Consider the following 20,142-nt stretch of genomic DNA (forward strand, 5'->3'; position numbering starts at 1 on the left):
TCCACCTTCCTTTTAACACGGCTCAGCACACAGAAAACACAACTGCTATGTGCACCCCACGCTTCTCAGTGGGACTTCCCGGCAACTCTGTTTTTGCAATTAGTTTTTACCTCCTCCAAAGAGAGGCCCTCTCTGGTACTATATTTGGCTATTAGGTGCTTAATAATTAATTGCTTAGATTTGCTGCTTATTCATCCTAGTGGGCATCTAGTTCACTTATAAGATTGGTTCAGCCTTTTAAATGGCTTTTCTCTTCCCCCCCTCCAAAAAAAAAAAAACAACCAAAATTTAAACGCACAGCTATGTAAAGTTAAAAATGATGTTTAAAACAGGAACACAGACTAGCTTCCCATCCCACCGCCCCGATGGAAACGGGGTCAGAAGTGCCGTAGCGCGGGGAGGATGATAAGAACGGTCGTGTGTCCACCTCACAGCGGTCCTCTCAGTCACAGGCCACGCCACTCGCTCCTCTACTTGTGCTCACGCGTCTCCGTGCTAGTGGTTCCCAGCCGTCGTGCCGCGACACACGTATGGGCAGGACTGGTCACGGGGGGGCGCCATACGTGCTCTTACTCGAATGGCTTCTGAGTATGCAAACAATTTCCTTGTTCCACGAATTAAGGCGGAATCCAAGTTTTCCCCTCAGTCCCGCCAGGAAACAGGCGCTAGCGTATCACATGTATGAGCACCCTGGTTCCATGTCGCCTGAGCTCGCAGCCGAGCTCCCCTGATGACGAGCTAAACGGCTCTGGGCGAGACATTTAAAATTAATGAGCCGCCATTTTTTCTCAGCTATGAAATGGGGATCGTAATAGGATTTAGGCTGTAAATTGTGGGAATGAACTCAAAATACGAATAAAAGAGCAGAGTGCTTGGCATATAGTAAGTATTCAACAAAGGTTAGCTAAAATTCCACTATTTCTATTGTTGCTGTCATTGCTATTATTACTGAGAGGTCATCTGATATAATGAGTAAGAAAGAGTCTTTCAGTTCAGAATCTAGCTCTGCCCCTTACCAGTTCTGTGACCCTAGGCAACTTGCTTAACTTCCCTCAGTTTCATCATGTCGAAAAAGCACACGGGGTGCTGTGGAAGTTAAATGGGGAGCAGGTCATACGTGTGCAAAAATGCAAAGTGTCTGATAGTAATTATTCAGTGCATGTTACTGATGATCATGATGACAATTTTTTTTTTTTTAAGTGAAAAGAGAGAGAGGAATTGTGCTCAGAAATTTCAGATTCGTGATCCTTTTGGTCGAGAAAATACATTGTTGATAAAGGAGCGATTGTGTTAGATGACTTGAGAAATAACGAGCACACAAAAGCAGAAGGCCAGCTCTCCTCGGACAGCTCCGAACTACCAGGGCAACGGCGCATCCTGAGACAAACCGAGGCCGCGTGTGTACAGATCAAAACTGGGAGTTAGTTGCTTAATGATATACAGAATACACGATTCTGAGGCAAGCAAGAAAGAAACCTTAGAAATTATGTAGTCTGATGCTTTCATTTTTTTAAGTGAGGAAACTGAGACCCAGAGAGATGAAACGATTTGCCCAAAGGTACGATCAGGCACTTAATCCTAATATGGGGTCAGCGGATCTTCATTAAAAGAATGAATAAGAGAGGTCGATATTTGCATCCCTATCTATTTCTATGTTGGTATATTGGTGTGACTCTAGGTTTAGATTCAAGATTGTGTTTACCTGTCAACTGAAAACTAAGAGACAAAGCCAATTATCAGAATCTTTCAGAGCATATGGATGTTTCATCTGTGATTTTGTATATACAAATTATATAAGAAAGAAAATTAACATTTACTAGGTACTTACTAAGTGACAATCACTTTTACATAAAGTCTCATGTAAACTCCATAATAATTCTGGGAGGAAACCTATTCATCAAGGTTCAGTGCAGAAAACAGAAACTACTCTGGCTATTTCAGAAAAGGTATTTGGTGCCCACAAAATTACTGAGAGAACTAAATGAGCAAGCTTTAGATGAGACCTCCTCAAACAACACCATACGACGAGCTGCCAAGGGACCTGCTCCCTCTGCTGCGGTTGGAATGCTAGGAGTCTGGAAGGAAGATACCACACCTACTGCAGCCTCTAAGATCCTTCTATTAAAGCCGTACATCTGGGACATGAACCCAACCAGGTCTGTTGGCCCCAGAGGTGTGCTACAGCTGCTAGACTCATACCAGCAAAAGTAATGACCTTTATTGTCCTCTAAGCTAATGTCTATTTTCCCACTTGATTTAGGTTCAAAGTCATTTCTCACAGTGTACATCCGATTGCTTGAAGCTAAGTAACAACAACAACCTTAGTTCAAGGCAGTCTGATAAATATACAGTAGATTTTAGTTTTCTAAGCCTCTGCAGGACATAAAGTCATATTAGAAGTAGGTTGCAACAAATACAATACAAATTAATAGAATATCTTTAGTTCCCTATACCCAGGAAGAATGTCAGCAAGGAAATTCTGTAAAGGAGGCATGATAGGCTAGGTGCACTGGAATGCTGCTACCAAGGGGGTCCAAGCAGCAAACTTGAGGGTAAAAAACATGCGAAGGGAAAATTCCAGGCCCTCGGCTGTCTCAGCTGAGCCCGACCCCTGGAGACCCCCAACTGAATATGGCACTAGGAAGGAGCTCAGGCGAAAAAGCAGAACTGTCCAGCCGACTCACAGACTCACGGAATAGAACAAATTATTGTTTTTGTCTCTGTGTTTTGGAGCTGTTTGTTATATAGTAATAGATCATTGAAACATATAACTTATTTATTGTTGCATCCATGTGTTATTTGCTTATTCATTCATTAATTTATTCAGCAATTATTTACTTAGCATGTACGGTATCACAGGCACTGTGAAAAACACTGGGGGACATAATAATGACCAAGACAGAGGCCTTGCTATGGAGAAGCATCCAGTAAAGGATACGATTATAGTACTGCGAGATATGGACTAATAGAAAATGAACACTGGGTGCTTTGGAAGAACCTAGCAGTAGCACATAACTCAATTTAGGGACAGGGTGTCATAGGAAAATGCCTGATACAGACATTCAATGCATATTTATTTTGAGCTGCCATAGATGAGAAAGAAATTCAGCAATTTGGCCAATGTCACTCAATTATTGGGACGAAAATAATTTCTCCTGAATATCATTTGAAGGTACTGGACTCAAAGGCTATTTATTTTCACAGGTGTTTTTTTGTGTGTAGTTGGTTTTGTTTTGCCTACAATGGAAATACATTCTCAACAATGAGAACTAGGGTCTCGTGGTTCACATAACTGGGCTTTCAGCAGGCATGGTTTTCTAAAACAGATTAGCCTACTTTCCCACCGAATAATTTTTTATTAAACATTATAAAGTAGAATAAATTATTAGAATAGCTAAGTTTAAATATCAAAAAAATTATACTAGGAAGATACATTTATAGAGCAAGACTTAAAAACAAATATTGAGATATAATTCAGTGCCTTTCTTATTTATCCTTAATTATTACCAGTTACAGCTAATCCAATTGTTCTCTTTCTATCAAAACCTGAAGGAACACCAAAGTCCTAGGACAGACGTGATCTTTGGGCCTATGAAATGGCTGCTTAGGGATAGTTCTATGATTCTCAAGGAGTCCTAAGTGTCACAAATGGAAATATCAGTGCATTAGAAGGATAAAGACATAATTAGTAGCACTTTAGTTAAAATACTTGCTCGAACAGTCATGTGAAGCATAGCGATGTTTCAGACAATGAGGGCATGCGCATACAACAGCGGTCCCATAATGTTACATGGGAGCTGAAAAATTCCTGCTGCCTCGTGACTCTGTAGCCACAGGAAAGTCACAGTGCAACACGTTACTCACCTGTTTGTGGCGATGTGGCTATAAACAAACCTATTGCCCTTCCGGTGGTATAAAATATAGCAATGTAATTACGTATGGTACATAGTGCTCGATAATGATAACAAATGACTATGTTGCTGATTTATGTATATACTATACTACACATTTCATCATTATGTTGGAGTGTATCCTTTCCTCTCATAGAAAAGGTTTGCTGTGAAACAGTACGCGGTGTTACGCAGGCAGCAGGCTCGTGCGTCTGTTTCCTGAGTCTCTTGATTGCATCACTTTCTCTGGTGTTTGACTTGATCTCGTGCTGTTTTATAAGTTCAGCATAGCCTAAGTGTACAGTGCTTATAAAGTCTACGGCCATGGACAGCACGTCCCAGGCCTTCCCAGTCACTCCCCACTGACTCACAGACTCACCCAGAGCAACTTCCAGCCCTGCAAGCTCCATTCACGGTAGGTGGCCTATACAGACGCACCATTTTTTATTTTTATGATGTATTTTTACTGTATCTTTTCTATGTTTAGATGTGTTTAGATACACAAATACTTACCATTGTGTTATAATTGCCTGCGGTACTTAGTACAGTAACGTGCGGTTCAGGCTCATAGCCTAGGAGCAGGAGGCTGTCCCACAGGGCCCAGGTGTACCACCCAGGTGTGCGTAGCGGCACTTGACGATGTTCGCACAACGATGAAATTGCCTGATGACACGTTTCTTAGAACACACTTCCACTGTTAAGCAGGACCTGATTGCACATAGAAACAAGACCAGCAGTCTAGAAGAAAGTCCTCACATAGGCAGTGTGGTTTTAATTAGTTTAGTATGGAGACTAATTAATATGCAAATGAGGAGCTTACCAATATTAATCATCTGTTTTACTAGGCAGCTTTTACTAAAGAGTTTCTAACGAGTTTGCAAATTAAGTTTCTTTGACATTAAAAATCAGCTAAATGCCTGTCTGAGAACAATCTCTCCTAACTGAAAGGCAGGAAGGGGGGATTATTTTTTGGATGAAAAACAGCAGTGTTTAAAACCAATTCCCAGGTTGGCAGGCACTGAGCAAGAGTTCTGCATCAGCCCCTTCCAGGCTTTAATTGAAACCATTTCGGCAAGAGAGAGTCCAGAAAACATTTGGAACAAAAGATAAATAGGAATCATGGTGATTTAAAGATACATGACCTAGAAAGCTACATCACGAAATTACTTTAAGTTGGTGACTGGTAGGTATCGTTAAAACCCAAGAGAGGTTATACACCTTCTAAAAGCTGCTTTTTATGGCCGTTAGCGTACTCTTATGGCTCTCTCCGAGGAAATGTTGATGACTGGGTTGGGCCCTGATTTATCAGGGATGATTTGAAGTATGAAGACTGGGCTGTAAGATTTTCCTACAATCACTTTACTTTTAGGATTCATTTTCATTCAGTTTGTAAAGAAATGTATGAACTTGAGCTCATTTGTGTAAATAATTTTCAGTGTTGGCTAACTCCATTATTGCGCCATTTAGCCATTGAAGCGAAACAAAACACAATGCAAACTAATACAATACTTTAAGGTCCCTATTTCTGGGAAGAATGTCAGAAAGGAAATCCTATAAAAGCGACCACAGACTGGATGTCCTCTGCTCCTCCAATTGAAACAAGCAGTTGCCCTTCAGAAAATGTTTTCTCTCCTCTCCTACCTCTGTGGAAATTCAGAAGAAGCTCTGATGTGATTTGCTTTCGATCAGCTCACAATCTGTGCTTATTTCTCAAATTGTTGAATCTCCTCCCCCCCACCCCCTTTTCTGTAACTTCTCAGCTGAAAGTCACCAGGTTAGACAAATTCGTTACCAGTGATCTTCTAATGCATTAATTAATTTGTCCAGTAAATACCTGTTGATGGCGTTGAACCAAGATGCCGAGCATCTCCTACTGGATCGAGTACTTGTAGGATGCAAATGTGTATTTTTAGCAGCTTCCAAGGACTCACAATCTACTGAGAAAATAAACCATGTTCCCAATAAGCCCGCTTCAAAGAATTATATGGTAAAAGTAATCAGAGTCCTATATTTCATGTGCTGGCTACAAATGACTGAACAATATTAATCTTGAGAAAATATTCTGCCTCAATCTCTTTCCTAATGCAGCAGGGATAGTCCTAGCGACATACATCAGAGAAAAGGATATGAGTGGTGATTTACGACTTTTAAGTTTTTATAAGTCTAAAGTAGCTGATGCAGCAAACCCTGCAGATCGTTTCCTCCTTTTCCATCTTAGTGGAAGGCCTTTCTTCCATCCGTGGGTATGACTGCTTGCTGGTTGGCAATGGCAATGAGCCAATGAATGGCATTCACCTACAGATGTCCGGTCTGGGAGCTGTGGACTGTGTTGTTCAGGCTCTGTTATAATCTTCGCGTGTCCGAAACCTTATTTCTTTTGGTCAATGCCTATGCTAAATGCCATGGCTGGTGGGAAACACTGCTAGGTTCAGACTCATTTAAATTCATGGCAAAAAAAAAAAAAAAAGGAAGTCCTTAATCAAAGGCACAAGATAGATTTTGCAAAAAAAAAATTAAAAAAAAAAAATAATGGCCAGAAAATTAATCCAAAACGTGCTTTGGTCTGGGCTTCTGTGCAAGTGCAACTTGGCGGCAGGTCTGGACTGGCGGCCCTGGGAGTTGCAGGAGTGGAAAATGGAAATGGCTCATCCGCACCTGCCCTTTCTCCAGAGATTTGGCTCATCTTCTCCCGCGACACACGGGGCCAGTTCGCACTCTGAGAAAGGAGGCTGCAGGCTACCGCTCTGTGCTGCCAGGGCCTCAGCAGCCTGGGCCCACAAACCCCTGTCGCTGAAACTACAGTAAACGTTTTACGAATCCCTAGATGACTGGCTATAGGAAGTTTTTCCGTGGCCTGCGTGGATTTTGATTTTTTGCTCTAGAACAGCTCCGTCCAGCAGAACTTTCTGCGCTGACCAAATGTTCTATCAATCTTCACTGTCTAATACAGTAGCCACCAACCCCATGTGGCTATCGAGCACATAGAATGTGGAACTGAATTTTAAGTTTTAATTAATTTTAATTTAAATAGCCACCTTAGGCTCGTAGCTACCGTAATGGAGAGTACAGCCCTATAAAATGACTTTGCTCATTTGGATTTCCACAAATGGAAATGAATAAATGGTCACCCTAGGATGACATGATTTTGACTTAGGAGCAAGAACTAAGTCTAAAACTCCCTCCTCCCCCCTGCTCCGCCCCCCAGTTTTCAGGTGGCATCTCCAGCTGTGTCTCCTTAGTACCCAAACAAGACAAAAAGAAGATCAGTTTTTTAAAAAATAGATGTTTTACCAGATGCTTACCTAGGTGTTTTGAATATCAGTACACGATTATAGCATCAGACTTCTTCAGGTCCTCAGGCAACACTTCTAGGCAATTGAAAATGACACATTCTGATCCAGGAACTTTAGAGGAAAAATATTCGGCTCTTCTGCTATTGATGAAAAAGTAAGGCTTTAACCTCAACTGTCTAGACTGAATATGTTACCGACTACTGCTCACTCTGATTTTTTTTTTCATTTATTATACATCGTTGCACCCCACTCCTAGTCGTACACAAATAATATTGCAATTTACTGGTCCATCATCTTAGGAGCAAAATAAGGTAGAATAGGACCCTTTAGCCAGGACAAAAAAATTATAAAAATGTAAATGAAGTAAACGCAAATGGTAACATTAATAAACTCTAGGTAATTCATTCAAAATGCTGTTCAGATCAGACTCCCAAACAACTTGGTGACACATCTATATGGGAGCTAAATTTGCCATTCCTTGAAAATTCTGGAATCAAGTACTAACGAGAATAAAGACAATCCGCTCCTGAGGGCGTGGCCATGCACGAGACTAGGCACAACTCCTACGAGGCAGCATATCACCCAGCTTTTCCTACTTTTTGTGATATTCTAAAATTTAGGTCACAGGTCATGTACGGGAGAAAATATCTCCAACGTCTGTGTCAGGATAAGCAGCCAGAGACTCAGGGGGTCTGATTCCGATGGGCGGAAGGCGGGCTCTCCTGGGGTTCTGACTGCACTTCTGGGCCCGCCTCCTCTGACGCCTGTCCATCGGCCTGGACACACAAGACACATCAGCATTTTGTCACTTTTAAACCTGCCCTCATTGGATTGGGGCCACATTCATGAACATGGTTGATTTAGACTAGACTGAAAAAGAGAGTCGTTTAGGTAACCGGGGGGTGGGGGGAGGGTTCAGCCGAAGTCTAGGCTCGGGCTTGAGGACAACTGTTCCATCTGGTGGCATTAATAAGGCTCCTGGCGAATCGACCCACTTGTTTATACAGCCTGCCTTACTTCACGGGAGCCTCGTGAGAATCAAATGAGATCCCAAGAGCGTTAGGCCCCTGCGGTTGAAAGAGCCGTCAGAGGATCAAAAATCCGTGAATTCTAATCCTTAGGTTTTACTTAATTTCTTTGAATTTGTTTTCGTGTCTGCAGAGCGAAGGTAGGAATAACGGCTCCGTAGACCTCGCGGAGTCGCCGCTTGTGTTGCCTGTATTGCATGAGACGGCATCCTACACGAACGCACTTCACGTTCCCGATGCCATTACAGACAATGATATCCGGGCCCTGTTTTGTAGATGAGATTCATTTACTTTGATCTAGTTCCTCAGTCACCAGTTGCACGTATATTCGAAATGATTGGCCGGGGCTCGTGGTGTGGTCTGTGAAGGTGAAATCGAGTGAAATGAGAAGAACCATAAAAGGCCCCAAGTCCTTGGCCTTGACTTCATTAAGCAGGCACGATATTCATCAATGCGATCCATCTTCAGTCAGATGCAGCCTTCTGACCTTTTGCCAGCTTAGCCCTGCTGTCAGCAGCTGGGGGCCCTGCCAAAGGACAGAGGGGGGGAGGCCCAAGTTCCCCACACTGCAGATTATCCCAGTAATATTCAAGGACTGTAAAATAAACCACCCTCAGTCTTGTAATTTTACTTCAAAAAGCAGAAAAAGCTCCCAGATAATGAGCATTTTGCTTTAATAAGAACTGTAGGATTGATTAGGTTCAAACTGTTAGCAGACATCCTGATGGTTAATGAAGCAGCATTGAAAATGCCTCTCGGTTCTCTAGAAACTTAGGTCATATGACGGCAGCAAGGACTGAGAAAAGAAGTGCAATAGATTAAACCGTCTGCTAGTTCATATACTCGAGGTAATGGACAAAAAAAAAAAATGCTGTTTTTTGGAAAAGTTAATATTTATCCAGAGTTGTCTCTGCAATGGACGAGCCAGAAACTTTGACCATCATGGTGAAAACATTCTTTGGGGTAACATGTTTTTCTGTGACTCTTGAGTGGGGAGACGGAAACTCCTGCCATTTTAATTCCTTTGTTAATGTCTTTATGAATGCAATTAACACTTCATTCACGCTCCTTTGTTTCAGGATCCCATTAGGATGTGGTTTATGCCAGTTTCTCTCTCCCAGGAGACGGCCCGCATCACACAACATTCTGCTCAGCTGTGTGGCTGAGCACTGACAAACTCAATTTACCGAAGGCAGGAGTGAGCCGGCCCCATGCTGTGGCAGTTGTCTTGATGGGACACACGACTCATCTCCGTCCGAGGCAGAACCCACCGCCCCCGGGAAGAGTGCTCACACACAAGCATACGGAGACAAGGCGATAAGGAAAGCGTCCTGGCTGACACAAAGCAAAATCACTGCAGGTCAAGAAATGCCGAGAACGCAAGGCCTCGAAGACAGAAGCCAGTTACTACTGCAGGCATAGCGGTCTGCTGGTGTCATCTCAAGACGTTAGGGAGGGCTAACGAGGTAGAACGTAAGAGGAGAGCTCAAAGGCAGTGGACACGGTCTCTCCACTCTGGGACTTAAAATGGAGATGAGAGGCAAGAGAGAGACGTAGCAAATGCACCAGCCAGCAAGGGCGTAAGGCGCATGGCCGAGGCCTGAGTGAGAAGGGCGGACCAAAACAACACTAGGCGTCAGGTCCCCGCGGGATGGGGCGTCTGTGCGAAGCTTCTCTGAGGAGGCGGGACTTGAAGCAAAGCAGCTCCCCAGGCCGTTCTGCGGAGGGAGAGGGGAAGAATTGCAGAGACACCGGCGTTAGCAAAGATGCAGAGGCGGCGTGTGAATAACAGGGCCCCGTGTTCACGAGACATTATTTTCCCTTTATATTGAAGTCTCTCCTCCAATTGATGGCATTATTTCTATTTCAAATATCACTGTGATATTTGCTTAAGAGCCAAAGACACTGCAGATGAATATGTCTGAATCCTACCAAGTTACTGTACGGGAGGAGAGGAAGGAGGCCGGAAAGGACAGCAGAGACAAAGGGGGGGGGGAGGAGACAGGAAGCTCTGCCCACCAGTTGGGGTGACAATTTTTTCTTTCAATGAAAAGTGATTACCTACCTGTGCCATAATTTTCAGTTTGGTTTTCTTTGACAAAGATATAAAAGAACAGAATTTCTAATAAGTGTTATGAAGCATGAAACACTGCCAAGGAGAGGCAAAAAAAAAAAAAAAAAAGCCTGTAGCCCCAAGTCACCGGCATCTAACATTACAGGCGTGCGAATGAACCAAGGACAGCACTCCATCTGCAGCTTTAACATTGTTTAATGATATGATGATTGGTTGTTTCCTTTCTCTGAGTTTCTCAAAAACTCTCACCTTTGTTCCATTAGTTATACATCCTTATTACCAAGACCTTATGTCTCTTCCAGCCAGACCTCGGCTGTCAGCGTCGTCATATTTTATTATAATAAGGCCTGGCCTGGCAGGTCCCTGTGCATTAAAGCATTACAGACCAGTCATGCCCTGGCCCTTTTTTGCATGAAGGAGGCTTATTTTGTTCGCATGTCACCACGCGTGACTGTTCTTCGTGGGCAAAACGATTCTGTGTGCTACAAAGAACAAGTCACAAGGAACCTAACCAAAGTTTAAGGTGCCGGTAGCTTGATAAGGGGCTGCTTCTGTTTCTGAAGCCTACGGTGGTCAATTGTCAGCTTTAGAACTGCTCTGGAATTTACTGAAAGAATAACGTCTCAAGAAAATTAATAAATTAATGCCCGAAGGTTAAAAAGGCATTATATATTTTAAAAAAAACATATAATATAAAAATATGAAAAAAGATGGTCTGTGTATTTACTTCTGTCCTTGTGCTTGTTTTTTGTTTTTTTTGTTTTTGTTTTTGTTTTTGTTTTTTTGATAGAAAAATGTCACTCTGCACTCCCCGGCCTCAAGCCGCTAGGTAAGTAGCTGTGTTAAACATAAACAGGGCCTGTATTCCGCTGCATTTGAGAAAGATGTAAATGTGTAAACGTGATGGAAGAGGTTTTCTTTTCTTTCCCCCTCTCAGGGAGGGTCTGACAGCCCCAGGCTGGAGAATGTGTCTCTCCCAAGTGCTCTGTCACCCTGGTAACCATGGAGACCATGACGATCGATTAGATGCCATCTGATCTCAACCTCATAAAAAAAAAAAAAAAAAAAAAAAGAAGGCAGCAGATGGCAACCAGGCCACTAGACCTGTCTCAAGAGAGACGCAAAGGAGGAGAGCGGAGGGGAGGAAGGAGGGGAGAGGGACGGGGAGGCCGGGCGGATCCGCGCAGGGAGGAGGCGGCACCGAGCGGCTCTGGAAAGGGACGGTTTGGGAGAGGGTGGGAGTAGAAACAGAACACAAGGAAAGCAGAAGAAGGGGAAGAGGAGGCGAGATGCAAAAACGAACCTGAAACCCCACCGCGCAGGGCACCTCCGTAGTGGGCGGGGGGGGGGGGCGGGGGGGGCGGGCATGCAGAAAACCTGACAAAGAAAGCAAAGCGGCTCCTTCCTAACCGCCCACGCGCGGGCAAGGGTCTCCGCACGCCACAGGGCCCGCGCCTCTCGGAGGGACACTCACGGGCTTGGGCGTGCGGCTCTCCCTAGCGGTCGGTGTCTGATGCCTCTGCAAAAGAATCCCGAGACCTGGCTGTCAGAAGGAAAGGCCTTGGTCAGACAGGGTCGTCCCCGCGGCCTTTCAGAGGACCGGAGGAGGCATTGGTTCCTCTGAAAGGTGCCACCCCATCTCCAGCAGTGTCCTGTTATCCCTTAAAGAGCAGGCGTTAACAGGTCAGCAGCAGGCGACCCCAGGTAAACAGACGGTTAAGTCGGTGCTGGTAACGGGAGCCTCAGCCAGCGTCCCAGCTGATATTTATGAAGTGCTTGTGATGTGTCTGACACGCGGGGTGTTCAACTTGAAATACTGCCTGGTTAACCTGCCTTTTTACAACAATATATTAGGAACACCTCTCCATGTTTTTAATTTTTCTTCTATTTCATCTTCTTTAATGACTACACAGCATTCTATTTGAAGGCATCATAATTTATTTAACTACTTCCTTATTATTGAACTGATTTACTTCCAGATTTTTGTTACTATAAATAATCCTGTGGTAATGGCTCCTGTATGTCGATCTTTTTTGTACTCCTCTGAATTTTCCTTTAGGAGGAAAGCGTAATTGCTAAACCAAAGGGTATGTTTTCCTAAAACTTTTAAATTGAGATATAACATATATACATCAAGTGAGTAAATCTTACGTATACAGCTAGCTGAATCTTATATATGTATATACAACTGTATATCCCTACCCTGACCCAGGTTTTAACATTTGCAGTGCCTCGGAAAGCTTTTTCAACGCCACTGCATAGTTAATACCCACCCCGTGTTCTTGAACTTCATATAAAAGGAATGATAGAGTGTCCATTTACTTTTTTCCTGGCTTCTTTCACCCACGCTGTAGTGTATAGCATTACTTCATTCTTTTTGTTGCTGTGTAGTATTCTGTTTCTTGAAAACACTACAGTTTGTGAGTCGCTTTACTGTGATGGACATTTAGACTATTACGAATAAAGTTGCTATGAACATTCTTGTACCTCTTTTGAAGAATAGATTTTTTTTTTTAATGTAAATTAGAAGTGGAATTACTTGGTCATAGATTAGGCATATGTTTAACGTTAAGTGCAGGGCAAATACTTTCAAACAAATATTTTGGGGTCTACTTTTAACTTGGTCCCCAAACAGCTGTACTGATGCGAACTCCAGCCCCCCAATGTTCAGAGAGCGCCCTGGGCTTCAACTGCTGAGGGTGGGCCTCTCATTCCCTCCCATCTGCCAGCGCAAGGTGAAACGCTGTCTGCTTGTTTGCACTATGTTTGATGACCAGGTTTGTGAAACGATTCTTGCTCTGTTACGAGACATTCTTATTTCTTAATTGGAAGAAATCGTTTTTACTTAACTACATAATTTTTTTTTTTTTTTTTTTTTTTGCTCCATACTCTTGGATTATTTCTTCCTATGGCAAAGATTTTATAATGTTTTCTATCTAGGGAATCTAAAGATAAATTAGTCTTTCCTGTAGCGTGGTTAATCAAATTTGTTTATTAATAATTTAGAAAAGTTTTTGTTTACTTCACAACCTATTATTAGTACCATCACATAAGTGTTTAGGATTATGATCAATTTTTGGAAACTTCAACAAAGTTTGTCACATTTGAGTTCTAATATTTCAGAGCATTTCCAGTTTTTGTTGTTTAGTGCCTAACTTTAAATGTTTTGAATTGATGGTGCTCACTGTAAACTAACTAGTCAACATCTTTACAGTAGTGGTGTATTAGGAGTTACACAATTTTTGCCAAATAAATATTCCTATTAAATGACAGACATTTAAATATTCTTCAGATATGTTCATATAACTCACTTTTCTTCATTGATTGGACCATTAAATAATTTAAGGGCCTATTTATTATTTTCTATTAGCAATTGATCTCAATGATTTACTACTTTTGGATGACCTAATTGTTTTGGGGTACAATTCACTTTTAGATGTCAGAATAATTTCTATTGACTTTTTAAAAAATATGTGAAACGTAATTTTACTGTATGTTGCAAAAACACAAAATTATACACTGCATCTTCATGTGTATTCCTGGTAGGAGGGAACTTCACTTTGACTAGGTGTCAATGGAAATCGAATTCTTGGGTTACAGTTGATTAGAAAGAATTTTCCACAGACTAGCTTCTGGCTCCATTGCAAACCTTTCTCTCCCCCTCACTAAGGCCATAGTATACATTCATATTGTGATACGACATTTAGATCTGCCACTTTACATTATGACATCAGTTGCATTTCCACAGTGGGCTGTAGGACTATTCAGGAAGGCCACTCCTACCTCAGAATAGCTAGAAATAATTATACACGCGAATGACTGGGAATCACATAAAGACATCCTACTAAGCCTAAACTGATTTATTTCCAGTTCCACTTGCCTTACCTGGCCCCCAAAATGATGACCTTCATCCAGCCCATGCCCTTCTAATGGGAACTGTATTATTGTCAGAACCTCTGGAACAGTCTTCCAGCAAGAGCATCTTGAGGTTTGAAGCTTCATTCTCTTCAACAGGTATTATGATAAGGTTGAGAACGGCCTAGTAGAGATCTGTTATTAAAACTTTAGGTTTTACCTAGTCAGAATCAAACTCTCCCGAGTGATGACAATGTTTTAGGTTCAGTGCTGAATTATTCATAACTTAGTAGTTTGCACTGTAGAAGACATCTTGGTTATATGACAATCCAGTTACCTTTTCTTTTAATCCATTAGTCAACATTACACTCTACAGGCACAATGTTTTGTCTTTGCCCTTAGTACTATGTAGATTTTAATTTTTGACTTGTTTTAATTTAGATTCCTTTATTTACAAGCAACAGAAAATTCAAACTGGCTTGCAAAATAGGATGCAGTACAGCCCACAAAACCCAAGTCCAGATATACTTGAGGCTTTGAGGCAGATGGGTCTTGTGGCTCCCGCTCCATTTCCGGGCAGTTCTCTTTCCTCCGCCCTCTTCCCACCTGCAACCTCATCCTCAGCCTGGCGGCAAGACAGACGGCTGTAGCAGCTGGCCTCGCATCCAAGAAGAGTGACATTCAGAGACACTCTTTCCACAGCAGTCTCTGAAGAACAAGGATATTTTCCCCAGAGGCTCCCAGAAATCCTCGACTTTTACTTCGTTGGCCCAAAGGGTCACATGGTCATTTCTAAGCCATCGCTGGTAAGGGGTTGAGATTACCCCTGGTCAGAGCAGACCCCCCGCCCCTGGAGCTAGTGGAGGTGGGAAGCTGGGTTTGGATCCACTTCTTCTGAGGCACATAGACTTCCTGGCGAAGGAGGACATGCCGGACAGAGCCAGAGTCCTGACAGGCAGAAGGAAACAGGAAAAGATGCTGGGGAGGCGAATGGCAACAGGCCCCTTCTACTTTAGAAGTCATCCTAGCTGCCCCAGTGACACTTCATTAATTTCTGAACTTATTCCTTCAGTTTCCAAGGAATAAGACTCATTCGTGCCAGGTGACGACCATGACGAAGATGCTAAAACTACGTTCAGTGTCTTTTGCCTTAAGAAGAAAAGGCTGGATGTGTGACATATATGACTACGAGACTTTTTTTTTTTTTTTTGGCAGCTAAAGTAGTTAAATTTTAGTTTTTGAAAATATTCACAGGCTTTACCTGCTGTCGATTCCATGGAAAGCCTGGCTAGATCTTATCGGGCGAACTTGTCACGCGGAAAGAACTTTTCCCAATTTCAGCACAATGTGTACAATAGGATCGTCGGTTATTTGGTTTCACCTGTACCTTGGGTGTCTTGAGCTGCTGAGGGGCTTGGTCATACCCTCTGCTTCTCTTCCTCCCCTCTTCAGAGGCATTTTCTTTCTTAAACCAAACCTCAAGTGGCTCCCAATGTTTTGAGATTTGCTGTTCTCCCCTCTCTACTCTCTGAGAGTTGGGACAGAAACGGGCTGTAACGGAAATCCTTAATTTTATGTATATGACCCACCTTCTCTCTCTGGGGTGTTAGAAAAATTAGTGTTCTAAAAACATTTTAATAAAGTACCCCCTTGAGACACAGACAAAAGTGCCATCAGCCCAGCAGTCTCTCTCCAAAAGCTTTTAAACGGGAAGAGGGAGGAAGGAAAATTCACACACATGCCTCTGGCATTTTCAGCTTTTTAGAAATTAAAAAATATATATCATTATAGAAATTATTTTGGCTTTTACCATCAATTAGTTCACAGATTGGGTCTGTGTTCACTTTTCCCACTTGACTGGCTCTTGGCCTAAATAGGGCGCCTCACTGAGAAACTTTAGCATATCAGTGAGGTTTGCTGAAACTGAAAAGTGATAAACTAGGTTTCTATTTACTCTATTTTTACTAAGGATACTTTTAACGTTTTTTGATGTGTTAATAGTTCTTCCTGAGGAGAATTAGGCAAACAAAGTATTAATTAAATCAAGCGCAGCCCTTCCCACAGAACTACAGCAGGCGGATTTGCTGATCTGGATGGATTTGAGCCAGATAGTGGCCTTTGTCTACAAGGCAGCGGTCCCCAACCTTTTTGGCACCAGAGACAGGTGCGCCCATGAGAATTTAATGCCTGATGATGGAGGCGGAGCAGAGCTGGTGATGCTGGCGCTGGGGAGTGGCTGCGAATGCAGATGAAGCTTTGCTCAGCAGCCCGCCTCTCACCTCCTGCTGCACCGCCCGGTTCCTAACAGGCCACAGGCAGGTACTGGTGGCCCTGACGCAAGGGGTGCTCTCAGGGCCCACACTGTGCCTCCCCCAGTGAAGGCTGCAGCAGCCTCGTTCCCACTCGCCTCTCCAGGATCTCGGAGCTTCCTCGCTGAGGGGCTCTGGGCGCCTCGTTCCACCTCACCTGGGAAGGTCAACCGCAGATCCAAACAACTGAACGGAGACCCTGTGAATCCCGAAATTGTCGTTGAGCACTTTCGTACAGCTTACAACTCTCTGCAGAGGTGGAAGAAATTGTACTGCACGCAAACCCGAAAGCCAAAAAGACGATGTGGCGCCCCATCGCACTGAGCCCTCGCTGGCTGAGTGCGTTTCTCCCGAATGATGACCTGTGGTCACAGGAGCGGCCATCTGAATGTGGCGCGACCATTCCTGTATCCTCGGGCTACCGATGCTCCTCCCGGCCCGACTTGGGCCTGACGGCACGTGCGCAGAGGGACGCGCTGCTTCTCGGGCCCGGCTGTGCTCCAAACCAGCCCAGCTCTCCTCGCCGCGTTACTGCGCCGGCATTTTCCACCTCGCTGGCTGCCCACTCCTCCTGTGGGCGACTTCTCCGCACACAGCTGCCTGCGGACAGTGTCGCATGTGACTTTTTTTATTTCTTTCCTATCTAGCGCTAGGTTTTTTCCTCCTTCTCAAGAGTCGTCCCTTCTTGTCTTTTTTTCTGCATACGCTTTAATTGCTTCGGTCGGTCTTTTCCTCTCTTTCCTCCCTGAAATGGCGCCGAGTGCTGTGCTTCACACCAAACAAGGCTGACTTGGTGAAGTGCCACCCCACGCCAGTCCCATGACTCCCGTACTTGAGCGAGACCCTGGCGTGAAGTTCTGCACCCTTCTCTTCACTCCGCGCGGCTCCCATCCAGTCATGGAAGTGGATGGGAAAAGGCCCCTTCCTTTTCCAATGGAGTGTGATGATAAAATTGCCACGGTGACGTACCCCCACCCTGTTCTCTGGGGAAGCCTGAAAATTCCACTACTGGAGATGTGTTCCATTGGCCCGATTAAGGCATTCTTCCTAGTTAAAACGAATCTTTTTGGAGGGGTCGCTTCAGTGTAAATGAGTCACCTGGGCCTTCCCAGGAGAGGGGTCTGAGGGGTAAAGGACGTCGGGAGACATCACCGGACGAGCTCTGGAGCGGAAGTGGGGGTCAGGCTGGGGCGGTAGGTGGTGCGGGCAAGCAGGCTGCGCCCTGCCCTGGCGGGCCTCGCCCGTCTCCCGCCTTCGCTGGGGGCCAGTCCGTCCTCGGCGCTATTGGCTTCAGAACGAAGCGGGGCCCGGACACTCACCCGAGATGCAGGGCTCGCTCGTCCTGGGTCCTGACGACCTCAAGACACGGCCTCGGCAGGATTCCTGGATTCTGCAGAATAATGAGTTAACTCGATTTTAAAAAGCGGGCTCTCTGGGTTTTGGGGGTTTGTTTTATTTGTTTCTTCATTAAACTGACCAGTTATGGAACTGACCCAGTGTCGCCGAGCAGCCTGGTTGCTTGGCTAAAGAATCACACGACTGTCGTGGCCTGTTCTTTTGTTCTTGTGTAACCACCGCCTTGAAACATTAGTCTCTGTTAATGTACAAGCAAGGCCTCTGGGAATATGGCCTAGCAGCTGAGCATGTGCGTAGTTGGGTCACAGGAACCTAGGGTCAATTCCAGAAGCCACCCAGTGTTAGCCGTGGGACCACTCCGTGTCCTAATCTTGTCATTTGCAAATGGGATAATGGCAATGCCCACCGCGTAGAGTTCTTTATGGGTGAAGAAGATACTGCACACGAAGGGTTTACACAGTGCCAGTCAAATACTAAGCATTCACGGATACCAGCCGCTGTTTTTAATATTAGTAGGCCAGCAGACCAACTCTTTAACTAGTATCTTGACAATCAGGAAGAGGCTTACAGCCTCTTCCCAACAAGACTAATTTATCCCAGAGTAGTTCCAGGAAAGAAGACACGTCTGCAGCCTTCCTGGCCCAGCCGTGTATAAGGGGAGGAGACAGGAGGAAAAGAGTCCTTCTCGCCAACACCCTGCAAACCACTGCTGCGCCTGTAGACAGCAGCACCCACACTGACCATGACCTCTGGGGGGAGCAGCAAGGTGGGATCTGGAGGGTTTGGAGCCTGATGGGTTCCCAGTCCTCTACTCTCAGGATTATAATTTGTGTCCACAGCACACACACCTGTGTGGGGCCTCAGCACATGCACACACACACAAACACGTGCACCCAGAGGTTAGAACGCCACTGTACCGGATGTATTTTTCCTTGTCTTCCTTCTTATCTCCTGCATCCTGTGCAGTCCATTCGGGCATAATTATTATTGCTTTGCTGGCTCAGTTCTGCAGCTCTCTAGAGTGGAGCAGATGTCGACAGCTTGAAAAAATCCCATGCTATTACACAGCAGAACAAATGAGGATGTCAAAAAAGGCTCTTCAGTCTAACAAGAAAACAGAGGAAAGAGACAAAAAGAATAAAGCCTTTGGAGACCAGCGGACTCACTCTGATTAGATCTTATGCTAACAGGATGCCCACTCGTCGTGCTAACAGTGATTTAATATGTTTAAATGATACAGGGGAAATACATGTTGGAGGAAAGGAGGAGGAAGGAGAATTTCTTCCCTGGCAGGCATGATCAAGATGGGTGGGCTCTCTAGGAAAATGCGACTGCAGCATGAAAGTGTTGCGTGCAGGCCCAAGCGCATTTACCTACGATGCCTGACACGGTCTCATTATACTGGACAGAGACTGCTTTCTCCACCGCCGGGTGAGTGATAGGGGCCGTGCTGATGGATTAGCCAGCGACGTGCATGGCGGAATGTTGGCCTCACCGCGGGGCTGTTGTTGCTTCTCTTATATGGGAGGCCATATTTTAAAAACATTTTATATACAGGGCTACAGGTCCACAAATCCTAATCATCCAGAACAAAGATAAAAAATACTTCAGAATTTTGGCAGGGCGGGGAGAGGGAGGTCTCTAAGCAATCACATGGACGTACCAAAGTCCCTGTGTCACAGGTCTATGAAGTAATTTACTGATAGCAGAGGTATTCAGTTTCTTGTTTAGAATACATTTACTCTTCTTCTCCTTATAATTCTAACTATTAATGTAATAATTCTCTCTTTCACCAGGTCACAGCAGAATAGAGGAAATAGAGGAAATAATTTAGAAATAACCACTTCGGGATGGGGAGATGGAGCGAAGGGCTGCTGGAGATACATAAAATCCTGATGGTATCAAAACGCGGCATCTGATCAGTTTGACATTATGTGAGAGGTCAGAGACGCCCCCGGAGCACAGAGTGTTGTGTATGTTTATTTCCTTGTTCGTTCTTAAATCCGTCCACCGGGGATCTGAGGCAGACATCTAGGCGCTTTTGCTATGGGTAGAAAGTAGCACATATTTCAAAAATTCCTAAGGAATACAAGTTTTTGTTGTTGTTGTTTTTGTTTGTTTGTTTGTTTGTTTTAAAAAGCAGCTCCCTGAAGGGGGGCCGGTTATCGATGTTCATTGTCGAAATGCAATAAATTGAAAACCCCAGGAATCTCCCCTGTGCCTACGAATGCCTGGAGTCTACAGTCCAGGTGTCAGGAACTCTGCAGAAGCACAGAACCCCTGAGCGGATGAGAATGCAAAAGTCGCCGACAAGTGTCAATGTGCCTGTGCTTGATG

At 44.3% G+C, this 20,142-nt stretch overlaps 1 long non-coding RNA gene across 2 annotated transcripts in view; it reads right to left on the reverse strand.

The window, feature by feature from the left end:
- The window catches only part of LOC107499832, a 35,168-nt gene that overhangs the window by 912 nt on the left and 14,114 nt on the right, over positions 1-20,142 (reverse strand). For both annotated transcript variants that reach the window (XR_004955256.1, XR_004955255.1), the window contains exons 4-8: positions 18,723-18,909; positions 17,769-17,839; positions 7,193-7,323; positions 5,725-5,827; positions 4,404-4,598 (exon numbers count right to left, since the gene is read on the reverse strand). This is a non-coding gene — a long non-coding RNA (uncharacterized LOC107499832). The remainder of the gene's footprint in view (positions 1-4,403; positions 4,599-5,724; positions 5,828-7,192; positions 7,324-17,768; positions 17,840-18,722; positions 18,910-20,142) is intronic.

This window comes from Rousettus aegyptiacus, unplaced genomic scaffold (assembly GCF_014176215.1).
Source record: "Rousettus aegyptiacus isolate mRouAeg1 unplaced genomic scaffold, mRouAeg1.p scaffold_m13_p_17, whole genome shotgun sequence".
Classification (NCBI taxonomy): Eukaryota; Metazoa; Chordata; class Mammalia; order Chiroptera; family Pteropodidae; genus Rousettus; species Rousettus aegyptiacus.